Source organism: Peromyscus maniculatus, chromosome 8, assembly GCF_049852395.1.
Source record: "Peromyscus maniculatus bairdii isolate BWxNUB_F1_BW_parent chromosome 8, HU_Pman_BW_mat_3.1, whole genome shotgun sequence".
Lineage (NCBI taxonomy): Eukaryota > Metazoa > Chordata > Mammalia > Rodentia > Cricetidae > Peromyscus > Peromyscus maniculatus.
In genome coordinates this window covers 96,304,361-96,313,073 of record NC_134859.1, presented here as the reverse complement: position 1 = coordinate 96,313,073, position 8,713 = coordinate 96,304,361, and positions in this window count along the sequence as shown.

Genomic DNA, 8,713 nt, shown 5'->3' with positions numbered 1-8,713 from the left:
CTTCCTACTCCCATGAAGGGACTACCTAATAATGAGTTATTCCCCCCATAAGGGAAAAACAGAAAAACATTTCCCACGAAGGGATCCTAAATATTGAATTATTCCCACTCTGAGGGAAAAATGAACATTTAAACCAAAATAAGCAAACAGACAGCAAAACTTGAAGCTCTGGGCTCACTTGCTATTCAGCCAGCAGCAATGAGGCCTTCCTGATAATTCTTTGTAATTCAGATGCTGCCGCTCTGCACTGGTAGGAAGGAAGAGCTCCGAGTTTCAGCTATCCTGAAAACTCTACAGTTGGAAAAAGCCTTTTCTTCCTCCATTACCGCTGGGAAGAGGCTTCTCTCTTTTGTTCCTCCTTCCTCTACAGAAGAACCCATCCTCTGCATATTCCTAAACCTCCTTCCTGGAGAACTTAGCTATAAACCCACCATTTTCTGGCCTCTATATCTAGTGGCTGTTCTGTTCTCTGACCCCAGATAAGTTTACTAGGGCACACAATATTTTGGGGAATACAATATCACCGCACTCAACCTCTTATTTTATAGGTGAGGAACAAGGTTTTGGGGAACTTAATCACAAGCTACCACTAATAAAGAACTGTACCAGACTGGACCTTGGTCCCTTTGGTCCCAACACCTCTGTGTCTTTCATTTTAGCCAAGAAACAGAGCGACTTTCTGGACTTGCCTGCCATGTCACTCTATAGGGACACTAGTTATGGTTCAGAAAACCCTTGACGAGGTCAAGACCAAGGTCATTGAAGTAGATGACCAGATGATCTTCGCCTTCCAACGAACAGCACCCTGTGTGTAAACTGGCCCCCAGTCCAGCCCTTCCGAGATCGAGGAGGAGGGACCTCAGGGAGGGCAGAACGCCCAGCAGCACCTGCCAGGGCTATGAAAGATGGCAAGGGTTGAAGAAGAAAGAGCAGGAAAAAGCTTTCTTCCCCGTCAAGTTAGAAAGCCGGCAGAGAGAGCAGGAGCCGAGATCAAAAACCACTAAAGGTCCCTCCAGTCAACTTCTCCCTGTTTTAATTAAGCAGAGAGTCCTCACGCCCACCCCCACCCCCTCAAATGCTCTGCAACTCAGCAAGAGCTACCTCAGCAGGCCGCAGTTAAGCCTTCAAAGGACAGGCAGCCTCAGGGAAATGCCAGCCGCCCACAGGGGCAAGCTCCGGCCCCTCCCACTCTGTACCCAGCCAGCCCGTCACAGGATGCCCAGGGAGGGTCTCCAGAGCATGCCCTGGACCTCCTCCATGCAGGGACCCTTGGCAGAACCACCCTCACATAAGAAAGGATCCTCTGTGGAGGCCAGGCCTAGCCCTGAAGACATCAGTACCGGAGACTTATGATCAAATGTCACAAAACTATTCTTCCCACCACCATGCACAATGGGTTCGTGTTGTCTACTGTGCATGTGTACAGGTGGTGTATACGTGTATACACATGCATGTGGAAGCGAGGGACAGTCTCCACGTGTTGTTTGGTGGTGGCATCCACCTTTTAAAGGCAAGGTCTCTCACTGGCCTGGAACTCCAAGTAAGGATGAATTGCCTGGCCACGGAGTCCTCCTGTGCTCCCTCCTTGGTGCTGGAATTACAAGCTCCTGCCACTGTGTCCTGCTTCTCTTTATGGCTATTCTAGGGATTGAACTCGGGTCCGTGTACTTGCACGAAAACATGTTTCCCGCTGAGCCCTCTCCCCAGCCCCTTTTCTACTATATTTCAATTCATGTCAGAGGTTTGGATCTTCATTTCAAGACTCACTAAGGAGGCTCCAGCTTCATTTTGAAACCCCAATCTGTAAGATGGAGGCACCTAGTCCTCAAACCATGTGAGATCCTGGCCCAGACTCTGCCACCCTGCTCAGGCCCCACACTCCAGCAGATATCCTGAGCTTTTGGACATCTCAGTTCCTCCCCCAGCCTTTACCAAACGCCTCCCTCAGCCTGGGTGCCTCTTCCTCTGCTCCCAAAGTCTTCCCACAACTGTGACTACCTCTAATATTGTCACTGGATTCCTGGTTCATAACTACCACCATTGGCAAATACCTGCATTCACTAACCAGCCCAGCTGTAGCCAACAGTGGGGGTTAGGCCTTGAGCCTTTCTGGATGGCCAGTGTCCCCAAGGCCAAGGTCTCCCACCCTCATTTCTAACTGCACTCCAGCTTGGGGCATGCTTTGTGTCAGATGAAATGCTGAGAAACACACTTAGAGATGCCAGTGGTCCTTGTGTGAAGAAGAGAGCAAGGTATGGTGATATTTTATTTGTACTGAAATGTGATTTTATTTGTATGTTAGTAAATAAAGTTGCTTGGGGGTCAGAGCTAGTAGCAAGCCATAACAGAAGCCTGGCAGTGGTAGCACATGCCCTTAATCCCAATCACATGACAGGCAGATCTCTGTGTGTTCAAGGGTACCACCAGCATGGAGACACCCACCTTTAATCTCAGTACCAACCATAGAAGACCTGGAGGTCTGTATAGATGGGCAGTGACGAGGAGGTCATGTGGTTGGGTTTACAACCAATGAGAAGGCAGAACAGAAAGTCTATAAAAAAGACAGATACACAGGAAGCAGTGCTCTTGCTGAGGACAGCAGTGGCAGTGAAGGGTAAGGTTTTTAGGTCTTAGCTATTGCTCTGACCTCTTGGCTTTTAAGTCTGCAATTGGCTCTGTGTTTCTTTTTTTTTTTTTTTTTTTTTTGGTTTTTCGAGACAGGGTTTCTCTGTGTAGTTTTGCGCCTGTCCTGGAGCTCACTTGGTAGCCCAGGCTGGCCTCGAACTCACAGCAATCCACCTGGCTCTGCCTCCCGAGTGCTGGGATTAAAGGCGTGCGCCACCACCGCCCGGCTGTGTTTCTTATTTAATAAAATTGTTCACCTACAGCAAGGCCTGTGGGACTTTATCCAGGAGAGCAGGAATGAGAGGGGAGATGGCCTCCATAGGGGTAGGCAGGAGCCTGGAAGACCTGACCCTATGAGAGGAGCTATAACTGAAGGAGTCATGTCTGACCTTGAATTTACAAGAGTCCCATCTCTCCCACCTATCTGTCACTCTTGTCTATAGTAAGCAGTATTGTTTGGGGAATAAAAGAAAGAGGCTGGGGTCAAAGGGCAGAGTGGGGAACTAATGTAATAGTGTTAGCAGCAGCTGGCTGGAGAAAGAAGACACTCTAGCAATGTGTGAGGCTGGGTTCCATGTAGTCCATCCAGCAGGTGGAGAACATCAGGGCAGGTGCTGAGCCTCCCTGGCCAGGCTCAATTCTAGGATCCTGGGATGTTCCTCCCTTTCCCCCAACCTCTACTCCTATCCCTCTGTGTTCTTACTCCCTGGCTGGCATGTGGGGGCAGTAATAGTACCTGTCTCCTAGGGGCTGTTAGGACCCAATGGCTTAATTCAGACAAAGTTCTTAGCAGCTCTGAAGAGAACAACTCTTCAGAAAGAATATTTGTTATGGAATGATCATTTTGCACACTGTGAAGATGTGTTGCTCTCATTGGTTTAATAAAGAGATAAATGGCCAATAGCTAGGCAGAAAGAGGTTAGGTGGGACTTAGAGACAGGAAGAGACCACAGGAATGAAGAAGGGTGGAGTTTCCAGGAGATGGGGTGGGGGAGAAACCAGCCAGAGTCAGAGACACAAAATGGGATAGAGGTAATAAAACCATGAGGCAGAAATTAAATTAATAGAAATGGGTTGATTTAAATTATAAGAGCTAGTTAGAAACAAGCCTAAGCTATTGGCCAAGCATTTATAATTAATAATAAGTCTCTGTGTGGTTATTTGGGAGCTGGCTGCCCGGACAGAAAAGTCTGCCTACAAATATTGGCCCTATGTTCCAGATAAGGAAATGGAGGCTCAGAGTCAACTCCAGTAATAGCATAGCCTCACATTAACTAAAGATCTTATTGAGTTCTCTGCCAAGGAGGAGAGGGTTCCATGTCCTGCCACTCTGGGGAAAAGGTCACCATGTAAAGTACAGAATATAATCCAGTGGTCCTCAAACTTGATGACACGTTGGAATCCCTTGGAGTCCACCTGCCCTGTCAGATAGTCTCTGTGGAGCAGGCCCAGGTATCATAGAGTTCAAGACTCCCCAGGGCTACTGTGCTGGCTAACACCAAAAGCAGGCTTGCCTCAGCTTCTATACTTCCAAGCGCAGCAGTGGCAACAGAATGGAAGTGGCCAGAGACTCTCTCCAGGGGAGGAACAGAGAGCAGAAAAGAACTGACTTCTCTTTGTGATCTCTGTCTAAACCTCATTTTCTTTCTCTGAGAAAATCTCCCGGGCAACATCCAAGCAACCAGCCAAAGGTTGGGTCCTCAGCTGCAGAACAAAGAACGCTTTGAGGCTCCACAAGAGGCCTCATAGCTCTCTGGCCCTGGACTGCTAAGATGTCCAGGGAAGGCCTGGACACCCCACCACTCCCAGCACAAAGGGAGTCTTGGAGTGGGCTGGGCTGCAGGTTGGTCCATTCTAGAGGCAGCACCTCCTGCCACCCTCGATCTGGCCCAGAAGCTGATAAAGTGAGATAGTAACAGAGAATGAAAGCCAAAGGCTCACCCAGGTGGCCTAACACTGTGCTGGGGCTCCAGGCAGTGGCGTGGCCCCTTCTGCTGGAGGGGAGCCAGCTTAGGTTTGATGGGTGAGTGGGACCCAGCATCTCCCCTGGAGCCAGAGTTTCAGGCAGCTGTGAGCCATGCCAGGTGCTCACATTTGAACTCTAGTCTTTTGCAGGAGCAGCAAGCCCTCTTAACCAGGGAGCCATCTCTCCAAATCCCCAACTATTGTTTAAGATTGAGAACATACATACAGTCTTCAAGGCAGATAGCCACCTAGATAAATGTATATGAAAGAAGAGAGGAATAGCTAAATTCATAGTTTTAATTATGAGAAACAAGAAAAAATACTGAATAGTTACAAGCTCCTAGTAGGATGTATTTATTTCTAAGCATGCACACACACACTATAAACATACAATAAATAATTCAAATAAATGTTTTTAAAGTACAATGTCTCTGTGTTAAGAAAAACCGAGGGACTGGAGAGATGGCTCAGTGATTAAGAGCACTTGGTGCTCTTGCAGAGGACCTGGGTTCTGTTTCCAGCACTCACATGGTAGCTTACAACCATCTGCAACTCCAGTTCCAGGGGAACATCCTCTTTTGACCTCCATAAGCACTACGCTCACATATGGTGCACAGATATATAGGCAAACACTTACATACATAAGAGACAGAAATCCAAAAGAGAAAAATAAAAATCCTGAGAGGTAAAAAAGGAAAATGTACCTAATGATATAGGCTCAACACTAAAATATTTTAAATATATAACCAAAATTAATATCTTTCATATATAAAGAGCTATTACAAATAAATTAGAAAATGATTAAAAATTCCAGCTTTAAGAAAAAATTAATAACTATGAATATGTAATTTAGGAATGAGACATGTAAATAAATGTATGCATTTTAAATATTTCTTGAGTAGTTAATTCAAACTGAAGAAATAATGAAATTCCTTTTTAAAAATTTAGCATATTGTCAACTATTAGAAATAACCCCTGGGGCCAGTGAGATGGATCTGTGGGTGACAGTGTTGGGATGGAAGCCTGACAATCCAAGATCCACCCCAGAACCCACATTAAAAATGATCTGTAATCCCAGCAATTGCTCTTGTGATCGCTGGGCAGCAACACCTGAAAGTGTCCCTCTGATCTCAACACTTGTGTGCCACACACAAACCCGCAAACACACACGCAGTACTACTACTAATAATAATACATTTTAATTTTAAAATGGGGCTGGCATATGCTCAGCAGGTGAAAGTGTTTTGTGGCCAAGCATGATTACCTAAGACTGATTCCCACATTGGAGGAGGAGAGAATTGACTCCCACACTCCCTCTGGTCTCCACACAGGTGCTATGGCATGTGTCTAAACACACACACACACACACACACACACACACACACACACACACACACACTAAATGTAATAAATAAATAAATAAATAAATAAATAAATAAATAAATAAATATAAATAAATAAATAAATAAATAAATAAATAAAGTGATAGGACCAGTGAGATGGCTCAGCAGGTAAAGGCGTCTGCCGCTAAGCCTGATGACTTTAGTGTGATCCCCAGAATCTACATAGTGAAAGGAGGTCACCCACTTCTACAAATTGTCCCCTGACCTATACACCCACATGTATGTTGTGGTACACTCTCTTCACATATACACTGTACACACACACACACACACACTTGTAGTTGTTGTTTTTTTTTTAATCTTTGGGGGCCTGCCACCCAGCTCCCAAAAAAATGCACGGAGACTAATCTTACTTAGGAATGCCTGGCCTTAACTTGGCTTGTTGCTAGCCAGCTTTTCTAACTTAAATTATCCTGTTTCTCTTTAACTACATTTTGCCTCTGAGCTTTTTACCTTCCTTTATTCTGCATATCTTTCTTTCCTTCTTACTCGGTGGCTGGGTAGGTGGCTGGGTGGCTGGGTGGCTGGCCCCTGCGTCCTCCTGTCCTCCTTTTCTCGTTCCTCACCCTCCTCTCTTCTATTGATGCTCTCTGCCCGCCAGCCCTGCCTGTCCTGTCTCCCACCTCGCTATTGGCTGTTCAGCTCTTCATTAGACCAATTCAGTATTTTAGGTAAACAAAGTAACAGCTTCATGGAGTTAAACAAACAGAATGCAACATATCTTTGCATTATTAAACAAATAGTTCACAGCATACACTAAATAAATAATTGTAATTAAAATTTTAGTTTTTTAGCTGGGCGGTGGGGGCGCACGCCTTTAATCCCAGCATTCGGGAGGCAGAGCCAGGTGGATCTCAGTGAGTTCAAGGCCAGCCTGGGCTACAAAGCGAGTACCAGGACAGTCAGGACTGTTATACAGAGAAACCTTGTCTTGAAAATCTGAAGAAAAAAAAGAAACAAAGAAACAAAAAAAGAAAGAAAATAAAAGAAGATAATTGGAACTATATACAAATATTTGGATGTAAAGATCTTAATCACTGAGTTTTTCATAATGATTTTTAAATTAAGAACAATCCAAATGTTTGAAAATAGGAAATCAATTCAATATAGTTTGGCATGAATACATTGGATGGAATACTCTATAGCCAATAAAAATTGTCATTTCAAAGAATATATTATAACACAAAGAAATGCTCACCTTGCAATATTAAGTGAGAGAAATAAGTAAAATAAAACACAACTCTTTGATGCATTGGAAATTCACTTTTTTTTACTATATAAACAAAGCTATGGAAGCTTGGCAAACTATGTCGGTTCTGGAGCCAAGCACATGGGGAGAGTCATGTAGTACTTGAGCTCACTCACTGCCTTGATCTTTGGCCCACACTCTGGTGGGAGAGGGAGGGCTAATGACTACAGCTCACAGAAGTCACCTGGAATGAGGCAAGGAAGTTTCCCAGGGGAGGGGCTCAGGAAAGATCAACACATCAATCACTTGTACAACTGATGGAATTGGTTAGATGATGTGGATAGGGATGGTAGCCAGTGGAGGTGTTGGTGGTATTGGGGTAAAGGTAGTAACAGGAACCAGGGTGTATAAAAACTTACAAGACCTACATCAGGGTGTGCGGGCGCTCAGATTTGAACCATGGCTTTCCATCTGGAGCCTCATTTTGTCCTCAAAATTTTCCCATTACTCCTTGAAGTAAGGGAGATGGAGAGGGGAGCTGGAGAGATGGCTCAATAGTTAAAAGCACTGTGGGCACTTCCAGAGGACCCGGTTCAATTTTCAGCACGTGGCAGCTCACAACTGTCTGTAACTCCAGTCCCAGGGTGGGTCCGACGCCCTCTTCTGGCCTCTGCAGGCACTGCACACATGTGGTGCACAGACACACAAGCAGGCTTGAAAGCACTCATAACCATAAAAATAAATTTTAAATTCAACAACAACAACAACAGCAAAACAAACTAAGGAGAGAGAGGTGTTAGCTTTTGTTAAGCACCCCTGTATGTCAGGACACATGTACTTAGAGCTACCTGCCACCACCAGTGAGTTCCATCCTGACTTCTGAACAGATTTTTCAAAAGCTTGGTTTTTTTGCTTTTGTTTTTTTTTAAGTGTGTGTGTGTGTGTGTGTGTGTGTGTGTGTGTGTGTGTGTGTGTAGGGTGTGCACATATACACATAAATGCATACACACACAAACAAACAAACAAATGTAACTTAACTTGAAACTTAATTTGAAAGCTAAATTTCCTGTGCGGTAATTAAGGGGATATAATGCCAATCTTCCATGATTTCATTCAGAAAAACTACTCGTCCACATGCCAAAATGGGTGAAAATGTCCATATCAAAATCTTAGCAATTTAACCTCATAATAATTTAAATAGATAATACATGAAGACAGGAAGAACTACTAAGGCAATTAACACTTAATCAAAGGTCAGGCATGATGATGCTCACCATTAATAACAGCACTCTGGAGACAGAGGCAGCAGGGGCAGGCAGATCTCTGAGTTCAAGGTCATCCTGATCTAACAAAGATAGCTCCAGGTCAGCCAGGAATAAAAAGAAACTTTTGAGTGAGTTTGAGGCCAGCCTGTTCTACAGAGTGAGTTCCAGGACAGCCAGGGCTGTTACACAGAGAAACCCTGTCTCAAAAAGCCAATAATAATAATAATAATAATAATAATAATAATAATAATTATTATTATTATAAT